The 15,626-nt window shown below is 32.7% G+C and overlaps 1 non-coding gene across 1 annotated transcript; it reads left to right on the top strand.

Moving 5' to 3' along the window:
• Positions 1-286: 286 nt before the first annotated feature.
• LOC141541930 (U2 spliceosomal RNA) lies at positions 287-480 on the top strand. Its single transcript, XR_012481950.1, has one exon. It is a non-coding gene; the product is annotated as a U2 spliceosomal RNA (small nuclear RNA).
• Positions 481-15,626: the final 15,146 nt, after the last annotated feature.

A 15,626-nucleotide genomic window follows, 5' to 3' on the forward strand; every position in this document is an offset into this window, starting at 1 on the left:
CGTGAACTAAATGAAGCAATCTTTCATTTGCTTAGGTGGAAATGTAAGAACCACTGCCTCTGAGCTTGTTCATTTGAAAAAAAAAATACAGTTCTGTTTCCATATTCAGTGGACAAAGGCTGCTCCCAGCCATGAATTAGGTCACATGTCCACCTATCTATCCAGTTTTCCATTCTTCTGAAAGCACATCCCTGAGCATCTTCCACATGTTGGATGCCATCTTATGTCTAGAAATGTCCTATACCCCCATTATAGGGGAACTGAAGTGAAGAATATGTTATTGCTTATTGCTTCTCAGCCTTTTGACTAAGATCAAGTGTAGTATCTGTTTTTGTCAGTTTAATATCTGATACTATCTTCTATCTGAGGATAACAAATTAAATGGATTTTTGAGATCCTGGGAGATGGAATAGGAATTTGTTTTGTCCACTCCACACATTGACCCAGTATTGCAGTACTTCTAGTAATGATGCAAAAACCTCAGCCAAAAAAAAAAAGACTGATCTTTTTCACTAAATTGTATTACTGTATGTATTTGAAAATAATACTTACATTTCTTGAAAGCAAGGTTGTAGATTTAGAGCTGAGTGGAATCTTAGAGAACACTGAGTGTAACTACCTTCTAAAATAGATGAAGAAACTAAAATAAAATGATTTTTCCCAAGGTCATATAGAGCACTTCAGTGTCTGAGGTAGGATTCTAATCCAGGTATTGCTAACTGTATTCTCTCTATTGTATAACCTTCCCACATTAAAGAGGTAGTTGGAGGATAATTATGATATCTGTTAGGTTCTTACTAAGTGCTAAGTGGGTACTTAACAATTCTCTAGTTCACACCTTTGGTTCCGGCCTTTAAGGGGAGTTTATCCCTTTGAACTTCTGAGGAGGAGTTTACATATAAAAGGAGTGTACACAACTTTTAAAAGAAGAAAGTTCATTGGTTGAAGTAATTTTCCCACAAGCCCTTGAGTTCTCACATGCCCATTCTCTGGGAGGATAAAAGAAGACAACATTGAGCAAGGAGAGTCTACTCTGGGATAGAGTTGGGATGGCACTCTGGAGGAAGAAGGGTCAAATCTGGGATTGAGTTGAGACAGCAGATCTCCTCCCAGAGAGCAATTGGCAGATTCTGGAGACAACAGACCATTACACTTTCCCTTTTTAAGATCTCTTTGGGATATAAGCCCAGTAAAAATACTGCTGGGTCAAAGGGTATGCACAGTTTGATAACTTTTTGAGCATAGTTCCGAACTGCTCTCCAGAATGGCTGGATCCGTTCACAGTTCCATCAACAATGTATTAGTGTCCCAGTTTTCCCACATTTTTTCCTGTCATTTTAGCCAATCTGAGAAGTGTATCTCAGAGTTGTCTTAATTTGCCTTTCTCTGATCAATAGTAATTTAGAGCACCTTTTCATATGTAAACTCCTCCTCTGAAGTTCAAAGGGATAAATGCCCCTTAAAGGCCTGAACCAAAGGGGTGAACTAGAGAATTGTTAAGTACAGACTAAGCACTTAGTGAGAACCTAACCTAGTCCTAAAATAAGCTAACAACTCTATTAGCCTGCTATAAAAGCAATGCCAACTGATCAAGAGAATTAGGCTTATTAACTCCAATACTATATAAGTATTTGGAAAAATAGGGAAAGAAGGACTCCTACCAGATTCCTTTTATGACACAAACATGCTACTGATACTTAAACCAGGTAGGATGAAAACCAGAGAAAGAAAACTATAGACTGATTTCCCTAATGAATATTGATGCAAAAATCTTAAATAAAATATTAGCAAAGATTACAGAAAGTCATCTCCAGGATAATACACCATGACCAAGTAGGATTTATACCAGGAATGCAGAGCTGGTTCAATATTAGGAAAATTGGGGGGCAGAGCCAAGATGATAGAGAAAACACACACTTCTTTCTGATTTTCTCCCTTGACCCTCAGCAAGAAGCAAATCCAACCTCTGAATTGGTTCTGGACTCTCAGAATCCAAGACTATTGGGAGTGCAACAAATTACCAGCAGAAGAAAATTTCCAAAGTTGCCAGAAAAAGTCTGTTTCCATCAGGCACGGAGGGAGGCAGTCAGGTGCAAGCTGACTGAGCACAGATACCAGCACATGCTGTGCAGACCCAGGGTGGGGTGTGTACTCCACAGAGTGGTGCAGATTCCATGTGGCAGACGATAAACAGGAAGGATTCTACAACAGTATTGGCTACTCTGCCCTGGTTGCAAGCCTGTAGATCATCAGCCAGCACAAACCCAAAAGGTGAATAGTGAACCTTGAAGTGCTGGAGACACACAGGACCTGACGACGCTAATTCAGCACTGGGATTGAGTCAGCATGAGCTAGTCAGCACAGCAGCTGTTGCTTGTGGAGGAACCTTGGAAAACCTCCCTTGCAGATCCCAACTTTTTTTTTTTTAATGAATAAAAAGACAGAGAACTCTGATCATAGATAGTTTTTGTGGTGAAAGAGAAAAACACATTTCAAAACCTGAGGAACTCCCAGAAAAAAAAAAAAAAAAAAAACAAAAAACAAAAAACAAAAAAAAAAAAACAGAATTTGTGAAACAGAAAAAGAAAATAACTCCTTGAAAAAACAAAATTTGTGACACAGAAATTGAAAACTCCTTAAAAAAAAACATAATTTGTGAAATGGGAAAAAATTCAATAAAACAAAACAACTCATTTAAAAACTCAATTGGAAAAATACAAAAAGTAAAAAAAAAGTAAATGAAGAAAATAATTCACTAAAAATCAGAACTGAACAAATGGAAATGAATAATTCAATGAGACATTAAAAATCAATCAAGCAAAACCAAAAAAATGAATAAATTGAAAAAAATGTAAAATACCTACTTGGTTAAAAAACTGACCTGAAAAATAGATCCAGGAGAGACAATGCAAGGATTATTTGACTTCCTGAAAACCATGAAGTAAAAAAGATCCTAGACACTATTTTTCAGGAAATCATCAAAGAGAATTGCCCTATTGTTATAGAATCAGAAAATAAAATAGCCATTAAAAGAATTCACTGAATACCTCCGGAAAGGGACTCCAAAATTAAAACTCCAAGGAATGTTGTGGCTAAATTTCAGAACTATTGGATCAAGGCAAAAATATTACAAATAGTCAGGAAAAAAAAAATTGAAATACCAAGGAATCACAATTAGGATCACTCACGATCTAGCCACTTTCACCTTCTGGATCAAAGGGCCTAGAATCTGATATTCTGAAAGGCAAAGGAACTTGGATTGCAGTCAATAATAAACTACCAAGATAAATTGAGCATTTTCTTCCAGGGAAGTAGGTAGACATTCAATGAAACAGATGAATTCCATTTATTTTTGATGAAAAATAAAAAACAAAAACAGAGCTAAATAAACAAAAAAATTGATCTCCAATTATAGGACCCGAGAAAAGCAAAAAAAAAAAAAAAAAAAAAAAAAAGGTGAAAAGAACTCTTGAGAACTGTATTTCTATTATAGGTATACACAGAGAATGCATGTATAATTTGATTTTATTGTTACAATATAAAAACATCACTAGAGGTGGAAAGGGCATTGTACCAGAAAAAGGGAAAAGTGGAAGTAAAGTGAGGGAAAATATATTTGAGAAAAAGAAGGGAGGAGGATGAACATCATGTGAATCTCATTCTCATCAGATTTGGCTCAAAGAGGAAATATTAGTCATATTTGGTTTACAGAGAAACTTCTCTCACATTATTGAAAAGTGGGAGGGGAAAGGCAAAAAGGAATAGGTAGGTTAAATAGAAGTAAAAATAGAAGTGGTAGGGGAAAGGTATAAGAAAAGGGTAGGAATTCTAAAGGGAAAGGACTGCTTGAGGCACTTATGGTGCTCATAAGTTTAATACTGGGGAGGGGCAAAAGGGGAAAAGGAAAGAGAAAAATATAATATAGGGATAATAGGATGGCAGGAAATACAGAATTAGTAGTTTTTACTGTAAATGTGAATGGGGTAAACTCTCCTATAAAGCTGAAGCAGATAGAAGACTGGATTAAAAGCTGGAATCCTACAGTATATTGTTTACAAGATGCACATTTAAAGCAGAGTGATACATATAGAGCAAAACTAAAAGGCTGGAGCAGAATCTATTATGCTTCAGATTGTAGAGGGCCACATCAGGTGAAGTTAAAAAAAAAAAAAAAAGCAGGGGTAGCCATCCTGATCTCAGATCAAGCAAAATCAAAAACTGATCTAATTAAAAGATATAAGGAAGGGAACTATATCTAGCTAAAGGGTACCATAGATAGTGAAGCAATATCAATACTAGATATATATGTACCAAGTGGTATAACATGTACATCCCTAAAAGAGAAATTAACAAGTTGCAATAAGAAATAGGCAGCAAACCTATAATAGTGGAAGTTCTCGACCTTACTCTCTCAGAACTAGATAAATCAAACCATAAAATAAGTAAGAAAGAAGTTAGGTATGATAGATCTTGGAGAAAATTGAATGGAGACAGAAAGGAGAACATTTTCTTCTCAGCAGATCATGAAACCTATACAAAAATTGACCATATATTAGGACATAAAGATGTCAAAATCAAATACAGAAAGGCAGAAATAGTAAATGCATTATTTTCAGATCACAATGCAATAAAAATTACATTCAATAAAAAGCCAGGGAAAATAGAACAAAAAGTAATTGGAAACTAAATAATCTCATTCTAAAGAATGAATGGGTGAAACAGCAAATCATAGACACAATCAATGATTTCATTCAAGAGAATGACAATAATGAGACAACATACCAAAATTTGTGAGATGCATCCAAAGCAGTAATAAGGGGAAATTTCATATCTCTAGATACTTAATTGCACAAAATAGAGAAAGAGGAGAACAGTGATTTGGAGTTTCAACTATAAAGCTGAAAAAAGGACAAATTAAAACTCCTAATCAAATACCAAAATTGAAATTCTAAAAATAAAAGGAGATATTAATAAAATTGAAAGTAAAAACTATTAAATTAATAAATAAAACTGAGAAAACAATTTATGAAAAAAATAGATAAAACTTTAGTTAATTTCATTAGAAAAAGCAGAGAGAAAAATCAAATAGTTAATCTTAAAAATGAAAAGGGAGATCTTTCCACTAGTGAAGAGGAAATTAGAGCAATAAATAGGAGTTGGATAAAGTCCAACTTTACACCAATAAATTTGATAATCTAAGGGAAATAGAGGAATACCTACAAATATATATATATATATATATATATATATATTGCCTAGATTAACAGAGGAGGAGAAAAAATACTTAAATAGTCCCATTTTAGAAAAAGAAATAACCATCTATTAATCAACCCCAAGAAAAACATCCCCAGGACCAGATGGATTTACATGTGATTTCTACCAAACATGGAAAGAAGAAAATTAACTCCATTATTATGTAAACTATTGGAAAAATATAGAACAAAGGACTCCTACCAAACTCCTTTTATGACACAGACATGGTACTGATATCTAAACCAGGTAGGATGAAAATAGACAACCAAAATTATAGTCCAAGCTCCCTAATGAATATTGATTAAAAAAATCTAAATAAAATAAAAGAGATAACAGAAAATTATCCCCAGAATAACACACCATGATTAAATAGGATTTATACCAGGAATGTAGGGCTGGTTCAATATTAGGAAAACTATTAGCAAAACTGACTATATCAATATCCAAATTAACAAAGAATAATATTATCATTCCATTAGATAAAGAAAATAGCATTTGATAAAATCCAACACCCATTTCTATTAAAAACACTGTAGAGTATAAAATAAATGGAATTTTCCTTAAAATAGTCAGTAGCATCTATTTAAAACCATCAGTAAGCATAATATATAATGGGGATAAACTGGAACCATTTCCAATAAGATCAAGAGTGAAACAAGGTTGCCCATTATCACCATTACTATTCAATATTGTATTAGAAATGGTAGTTTTGGCAATAAGAGATGAAAAGGCGATTAAAGGAATTAGAGTAGGTAATGAGGAATCCACATTATCACTCCTTGTAGATGATATGATGGCATACTTAGAGAACTCCAAAGAATATACTAAAAAGCTATTAGAAACAATCCACAACTTTAGCAAAATTGCAGGATACAAAATAAATCCACATAAATCATCAGCATTTTTATACATCACTAACAAAATCTAACAGCAAAAGATACAAAGAGAAATTCCATTTAAAATAACTCTTAATAGTATAAAATATTTGGGAATCTATCTGCCAAGGGAAAGTCAGGAACTATGTAAGCAAAACTACAAAACACTTTCCATACAAATAAAGTCAGATGTAAACAACTGGAAAAATATCAAGTGCTCTTGGATAGGTAAAGCTAATATAACAAAGATGACAATACTACTTAAACTGATCTATCTATTTAGTACAATACCAATAAAACTCCCAGGAAACTATTTTACTGACCTAGAAAAAATAATAACAAAATGTATATAGAAGATCAAAAGGTCAAGAATCTCAATGGAATTAATGGGAAAAAATACAAATGAAGGTGGTTTATTTATAACAGCTTTAAAATTATGCTATGATGCAGCAGTCATCAAAAGCATTTGGTATTTACTAAAAAATAGAATTGTCAATCAGTGGAAAAAGATTAAATTCACAGAACAAAATAGTCAATAACAAACCCAAAGACCCAAGATTTTGGGATAAGAATTCACTATTTGACAAAAATTGCTAGGAAAATGGGAAACTAGTATGGCAGAAACTCACACCTAGCATTATATACTAAGATAAGATTAAAATGTATTCATGTTCTAAACATAAAGAATTATGTTATAAACAAATTAGAAGTTAATCTCTCAGACCTGTGGAGGAGGAAGCAATGTGTGGCCAAAGAAGAACTGGAGACTATTATTGATCACAAAATAGATAATTTTGATTACATTAAGTTAAAAAAGTTTTTACATGAAGCAATAAACTGGGAAAACACTTTTACATTCAAAGGTTCTGATAAAGGTCTCATTTCTAAAATATATAGAAAATTTACTCAAATTTATAAGAATTCAAGCCATTCTCCCATTGATAAATTATCAAAGGATATGAACAGACAATTTTCAGATGAAGAAATTGAAACTATTTCTAGTCATATGAAAAGGTGCTCTACATCACTATTGATCACAGAAAGCAAATTAAGACAATCATGAGATACCTCTACATACCTATTAGATTGGCTAATATGACAGTAAAAGATAATGACGAATGTTGGAGGGGAAGTGGGAAAACTGGGACACTGATACATTGTTGGTGGAACTGTGAATGGATCCAACGATTATGAAGAGCAATTTGGAACCGTGCTCAAAAAGTTGTCAAACTCTGTATACCCTTTGATCCGGCAGTGTTTCTACTGGGCTTATATCCCAAGAGATCTTAAAGGAAGGAAAGCAAACCTTATGTGCAAAAATGTTTCTTGCAGCCCTTTTTGTAGTGGAAAAAACTGGAAACTGTATGGATGCCCATTAATTGGAGAATGGCTGAATGAATTATGGTATATGTATGTTGTTGAATATTATTGTTCTGTAAGAAATGATCAACAAGTTGATTTCAGAGAAGCCTTGGGAGACTTACATGAACTGATGTTGAGTGAGATGAGCAGAAGTGGGAGATCTTTATAAATGGCAGCAGCATGATTATATGATGATCAATTCTGATGGACATGGCTCTCTTCAACAATGAGATGATCCAAACCAGTTCCAATTGTTCTATGATGAAAAGAGCCATCTATACCCAGAGAGAGGATTGTGGGAACTGAGTGTGGTTCACAACATAGCATTTTCACTGTTTTTCTTGCTGTTTGCTTGCATTTTATTTTACTTCTCTTTTTTTCTTGTGCAACATGATAATTATATAAATATGTATACATATATTGGATTTAATGTATGTTTCTATCATTTTTAACACATATCGGACTACTTGTCATCTGGGGCAAGGCATGGAGGAAGGAAGTGAAAATTGAACACAGGGTTTTGCAAGGGCTAATGTTGAAGAATTGTCCAAGCATGTTTTTAAAAATAAAAATCTTTAATTAAAAAAAATAAAAATGATTTCACTTTCCCCAATCACATGGGAAAACAATATTCAATATTAATTTTTTAAATTGTTTCAAATTTTCTTCCTCAGTCCCTCTCCTTGAGATGGTAAGAAATTGAATATAAGTTATATACATATATATGTTTATATGCAAGTCATCCATCAGAATTGATCATCACATAGTATTGTAGTTGAAGTATATAATGATCTCTTGGTCCTGCTCATTTCACTCAGCAGCAGTTCATGTAATTCTCTCCAGGCCTTTCTGAAATCATCTTGTTGGTCATTTCTTACAGAACGATAATATTCCATAATATTCATATACCACAATTTATTCAGCCATTCTCCAATTGATGGGCATCCACTCAGTTTCTCAGTTCCAGTTTCTCTCAATTCCCAATCCTTTGTCACCTACAAAAGAGCTTTCATAATCTCTTCTGTTCAAGTGAATAACAGAGAGCAAATGGGTCTTTGAAGAGAAGAATACATATTGTCACTACCTCACTATCAAGCAACCCCCTAATCTCCCACTCATGGAAAAATTATGCACCATAATAAAATTTGTGGTATGATATATAATCAGCCAGATCATAAGATGATAGAGAATTTGACTGCCCAAAATGTCCTTCTCAGACCTTCAATTGATTAATACAATTGATAAATGCCTCAGTTTCCTCATATGTAAATCGGGGATAATAATATTACTTCCCAATGTTGTTGAGAGTAGAATGATGATTGTTATACAGCATTTTGTGAATCTTAAAGGACAATATAAATATTAATTGCTGTTGATATTTTTTTGTTACTTTTCATGTCTATAGAGAATAGGCAACTGTATTTTTTCACCAACAAATCTCTTAAACTATATATGTATGCAGGATACTCAATCTGAGTTGCTCTTGTTTGTAGGGATTAAAAACTTGGATTTTGATGTAACTTCTCAATAAAGCACAGCTTTCTTCTCTTGGCTTTAAACAAAGAAGAAGAGAGAATTAAGCTTTTGCCTACTTTTAGATTGTCCCTGGAGAGAATTATGCTCTGGTGTTTATTTGAAAAGGGAAGAAGCTTGTCTTAGTAGATGTCATGTCTTGATATCTACCCCAATCCTACCAAAACATGTTTAGTAAAGATTCAATCAGAAAATACATGGTTCTTGTAGTTTTCCTACTTTTTCCACCTTTTCCAATTACTGTGATAAGTGATGAAATGCATTCTTGAAATCAGAAGATTTGGTTTCAAAACAGGTTTCCTGCTTATATCTTGAGTTATTTTAGGGAAGTTTTTTTTTTTCCCCTATGTGGGGTTCAGTTTCTTATTTATCAAATAGGATGGATTGAAAGGTTGCTTATGGCACTGTCAACCTGATTCTGGGAAATAGAGCAATTTTATGACATTAAAAAACTATGAGACATGGTATAAAGTACACTCATATGAAAACAGAAAATATGGAAATAATTCTTGATTCTGAATGTGTGTATGTACATGTATGTATGATCTTGGGCAATTTGTAATATTTCTGAGCTTCAATCTTAAAAAAGGGAGTTGGATTAGAACAAGAGTTATAATTTTATATGGATCACAGAAATATGAATAAGCCTCTGGACTCCTCCAAATAATGTTTTACTTAATTGCATAAAATAAAAATCAAATTATTATAAAGGAAATTAATTATATTGAAATATATACATATAAAAACATATATACATATATTTTGTTGTTTAATCATGTCTATTTGTGACCCCATTCAAGGTTTTCTTGTCAAAGATCCTAGAATGGTTTGCCATTTCCTTCTCTAATACATTTTACAAATGAGAAAACTATGAAAATCAGGATTAAGTGACTTGACTGGAATCATGAGGCCATACTTGAATCCAGATCTTCCAGACTTCAGGCCCAAAGTTCTATGCAATGTGCCATTTAGCTGTACACACACACACACACACACACACACACACACACACACACACACACACATACACACACTTATCTCTTTCACATAGTTAAGGGGGAGGAAGTTAAGGGTGTGAGACCCCTAATGATCTGGTAGTCTGTGTAAAATCTGTAGGATTAGAAACCTTGACCCTTCATTTTTCCTTAAGGAAATGATATAAAGATTCAATCTTTTCTTCCATGATACCAGAGTCCTACTGGAATGACTTTTTCAATGACAATTTTTATATTTCTGAGTTTCTAAACTTTTTGTGTCTTGTATTCTGGCCTTTGTGTATCATTTGCGGCTTCCACAAAAACTCTCCAAAAAATTCCCATTTAATTTCTTACGTTGACCCCTGATATCAAAAACTATAAAGGGGAAAAGTTTGCATTGTGGAATGAATAAACTGGAAAATTCACACACACACACACACACACACACATCTGTGTATAATCACACACATATATGTCTTTAAACAAGTTCACAGAGTTTAGGTTAAGAATTTATAGAATAAATGATCTTTTTAAGTCCCTTCTAATAATCCTATGAATCTGGCCCCTAACTCCCAGGGCACAGTACTCTTAAGCTTTTTATATTATCATTTATACACTGAAGGAGACACCTGCTTTCTTTACTAGTTTACAAAGGAGATGAGAAAAAATGATGTAAAAAACCCCTTCCAAAAAGCCTATAAAAAGCTCTATACATGCTGAGTATGATTATGAATGCACCAAACTGCTGGCATATCTTTTGTTTATATCATTTATGTTTGGACCTGCCTGATGTGCTGCCTCTGTCCTTCTATGACACTGCTTCCCCAAACACTTTATTCTTTGAGTTGCCCTGGTTCCATTCCAACCAGTGGGGTGTCTCTTTCAGTGACAGCAGCTGGGTAGTGTGGATTCATGTGCTTTCCCCTAGATAACTGAAACCCAGTGTTCATTTTCTGAATTTTTTCATTTATCAAAACATCCTGCATAGAATAACTCTACTAAACTGCAACATATACAGTCCTTTTATTTTTTGAAAAGGAAGTTCATTTTTTAAAAGGGATTTATCTTTTATTCTCCTCTCCTTTAAATGAGCAATCTTTGTCATAATATTATTTTAATGGAGTCCAGATAAAACATGTGAGGAATTATATACTTTTTCACATGTTAATTCAATGTTATTCTTTTAAAAATATTTTTCTTTTAATAAAATTTTATTTGTCCAACTACATGTAATCATAGTTTTAAACATTCAATTTTGCAAATTTGTGTTCTAAATTTTCTTTCTCCCTCTGTTACCTCTCCTTCTCCCCAATACAGCAATGATCTGTTATAATTTAAATATGTGTAATTCTTTTAAACATATTTTTATAATTATCATGTTGTGCAAGAAAAATCAGACTAGAATGAAAAAAGAACCACAAGAAAAAAACAACAAAAATGTGAAAAATTATGCTTTGATCCATATTTAGTCTTCACATTTTTTCCTCTGGATGTGATTGGCATTATTTCATCACAAGTCAATTGGAATTATCTTCAATGACCACATTGTTGAAAAGCATCAAATCCTTCATAGTTAGTTGATTATCACATAATCTTGCTATTGTGTTCAATGTTCTTGTGGTTTTGCTCACTTCACTCAGCATCAATTCATGTAGGACATACCAGATTGTTCTCTATCAATCTATCAAATCAAAACTATCAAATCAGTCCTCTATCAATAAAAATTCCAATACATTAAAAAATCATAATTTCTCAGGCATTCTCCAACTGATAACATCAATTTTCCAGGTCTGCTACTACAAAAAAGAGCCACTATTAATCATTCTTGCACATATGGGGTCATTTTTCCCTTAAAATTTATTTTTAATTGTTTTAATTTTTATTAATGATTGTTTAAGTATAATTCAATTACCTGTATATTTTTTAAAAATTTTTAAATTAATTTTATAATTATAACATTTTTTGACAGTACATATGCATAGATAATTTTTTCAACATTATCCCTTGCACTCCCTTCTGTTCTGAATTTCCCCTTCTTCCCTCCCACCCCCCTCATGTAGATGGCAGGCATTCCCATACATATTAAATATGTATATCTATACTATATCTATACTATAAATATAGTATATCCTAGATACAATATATGTGTGCAGAACCTAATTTTTTGTTATTGTTGATGCAAAGGAAGAATTAGATACAGAAGGTAAAAATAACCGGGGAAGAAAAAAAAATGCAAACAGTTTACACTCATTTCCCAGTGTTCCTTCTCTAGGTGTAGCTGATTCTGTCCATTATTGATCAATTGGATCAGAGTTAAATCTTCTCTTTGTTGAAGATATGCACTTCCATCAGAATACATCCTCATACAGTATTGTTGTTGAAGTGTATAATGATCTCCTGGTTCTGCTGATTTCACTTAGCATCAGTTCATATAAGTTTTTCCAAGCCTCTCTGTATTCATCCTGCTGGTCATTTCTTACGGAACAATAATATTCCATAATATTCATATACCATAATTTACCCAACCATTCTCCAATTGATGGGCATCCATTCATTTTCCAGTTTCTAGCCATTACAAAAAGAGCTGCCACAAACTTTTTGGCACATACAGGTCCCTTTCCCTTCTTTAGTATTTCCTTGGAATATAAGCCCAGTAGTAGCACTGCTGGATCAAAGGGTATGCACAGTTTGATACCTTTTTGGGCATAATTCCAGATTGTTGTACAGAATGGTTAGATTCTTTCACAAGTCCACAAACAATGCATCAGTGTCCCAGTTTTCCCAAATCCCCTCCAATATTCATGATTTTTTTTCCTGTCATCTTAGCCAATCTGACAGGTATGTAGTGGTATCTCAGAGTTGTCTTAATTTGTATTTCTCTGATCAATAGTGATTTGGAACACTCTTTCACATGAGTGGAAATAGTTTGAATTTCATCATCATTGTCTGTTCATATCCTGTGACCATTTATCAATTGGAGAATGGCTTGATTTCTTATAAATTAGAGTCAATTGTCTGTATATTTTGGAGATAAGGCCTTTATCAGAACTTTAACTGTAAAAATGTTTTCCCAATTTGTTACTTCCCTTCTGATCTTATTTGCATTAGTTTTGTTTGTATAAGAGCTTTTTAATTTGATATAATCAAAATTTTCTATTTTGTGATCAATAATGATCTCTAGTTCTCCTTTGGTCACAAATTCCTTCCTCCTCCACAAGTGTGAGAGGTAAACTATCCTATGTTCCTCTAATTTGCTTATGATCTTGTTCTTTACACCTAAATCATGGACCCATTTTGATCTTATCTTTGTAAGTGGTGTTAAGGATGGGTCCATGCCTAGTTTCTGCCATATTAATTTCTTGTTTTCCCCGCAGCTTTCATCAGATAATGAATTCTTATCCCTAAAATTGGGATCTTTGGGTTTGTCAAACATTAGATTGCTATATTCATTCACTATCTTGTCCTCTGAACCTAACCTATTCCACTGATCAACTAGTCTATGTCTTAGCCAATACCTAATGTTTTTGGTGACTGATACTTTATAATATAGTTTTAGATCAGGAACAGATAGGCCACCTTCATTTGATTTTTTTTTTCATTACTTTCCTTGAAATTCTCAACATTTTGTTCTTCCATATGAATTTTGTTGTTATTTTTTCTAGGTCATTAAAATAGTTTCTTGGGAGTCTGATTGGTATAGTATTAAATATATAGATTAGTTTAGGGAGTATTGTCATCTTGATTATATTCGCTCGGCCTATCCAAGAACACTTTATGTCTTTCCAATTATTTAAATCTGACTTTATTTTTGTGGCAAGTGTTTTGTAATTTTGCTCATATAATTCCTGATTTTCTTTTGGTAGATATATTCCCAAATATTTTATACTCTCTACAGTTGTTTTGAATGAAATTTCTCTTTATATCTCTTACTGTTGCATTTTGTTGGTGATGTATAAAAATGCTGAGGATTTATGTGGATTTATTTTGTATCCTGCAACTTTGCTAAAGTTCTGAATGATTTCTAATAGCTTTTTAGCAGAATCTCTGTGGTTCTTTAAGTATACCATCATATCATCTTAAAGAGTGATAGTTTGGTTTCCTCATTACCTACTCTAATTCCTTTAATCTTTTTCTTGACTCTTATTGTCGAGACTAGTGTTTCTAATACAATATTGAATAGTAATGTTGATAGTGGGCAACCTTGTTTCACTCCTGATCTTACAGGAAAAAGTTCCAGTTTATCCCCATTACATATGATGCTTTCTGACAGTTTTAAATATATGCTCCTGACTATTTTAAGGAATAGTCACTTTATTCTTATACTCTCCAGTATTTTTAGTAGGAATGGATTTTGGATTTTGTCCAATGCTTTTTCTGCATCTATTGAGATGATCATATGGTTTTTGTTAATTTGGTTATTGATATATTCAATGATGCTAATAATTTTCCTAATATTGAACCAGCTCTGCATTCCTGGTATAATACACTTGGTTATAGTGTATTATCCTGGGAATGATTTTCTGTAGTCTTTTTGCTAATATTTTATTTAATATTTTAGCATCAATATTCATTAGGGAGATTGGTCTATAATTTTCTTCCTCGGTTTTCAACCTACCTGGTTTAGGTATCAGTACCATGTCTGTGTCATAAAAGGAATTTGGTAGGAATCCTTCAATCACTATTTTTTCAAATAGTTTATATAGCATTGGAGTTAATTGTTCTTTAAATGTTTGGTAGAATTCACATATAAATCCATCTGTTCCTGGGGATTTTTTCTTAGGGAGTTGATTAATAGCTTGTTCTATTTCTTTTATTGAAATGGGACTATTTAAACTATTTACTTCTTCATCTGTTAATCTGAGCAAGCTATATTTTTGAAGGTATTCTTCCATTTCATTTAAGTTATCGAAATTATTGGCATAAAGTTGGACAAAGTAACTCCTAATTATTGTTCTTATTTCCTCTTCATTAGTGGTGAGTTCTCCCTTTTTATTTTTAAGACTAACAATTTGCTTTTCCTCTTTTCTTTTGTAAAATCAGATTTACTAAGGGTCTGTCTATTTTGTTGGTTTTTTTCATAGAACCAACTCTAGTTTTATTAATTAATTCAATAGTTTTTTTTTTTTTTTTTACTTTCAATTTTATTAATCTCTCCTTTTATTTTTAGAATTTCAAGTTTTGTGTCTGTCTGGGGGTTTTTAATTTGTTCCTTTTCTAGCATTTTTAGTTGTAAGCCCAATTCATTGACCTTCTCTTTCTCTATTTTATAAAAGTAGGCCTCTAGATATATAAAACTTCCCCTTATTACTGCTTTGGCTATATCCCACACATTTTGGTATGATGTCTCATTATTGTCATTTTCTTGAGTGAAGTTATTATGTCTATGATTTGCTGTTTCACCCAATCATTCTTTAGTATGAGATCCTTTAGTTTCCAATTGTTTTTTGGTGTATTTTTCCCTAGCTTTTTATTGAATGTAATTTTAATTGCATCGTGGTCTGAAAAGGATGCATTTACTATTTCTGCCTTACTGCATTTGCATTTGAGGTTTTTATGTCCTAGTATATGGTGAATTTTTGTATAGGTTCCATGAACTGCTGAGAAGAAAGTGTACTGCTTTCTGTCT

This window comes from Sminthopsis crassicaudata, chromosome 4 (assembly GCF_048593235.1).
Source record: "Sminthopsis crassicaudata isolate SCR6 chromosome 4, ASM4859323v1, whole genome shotgun sequence".
Lineage (NCBI taxonomy): Eukaryota > Metazoa > Chordata > Mammalia > Dasyuromorphia > Dasyuridae > Sminthopsis > Sminthopsis crassicaudata.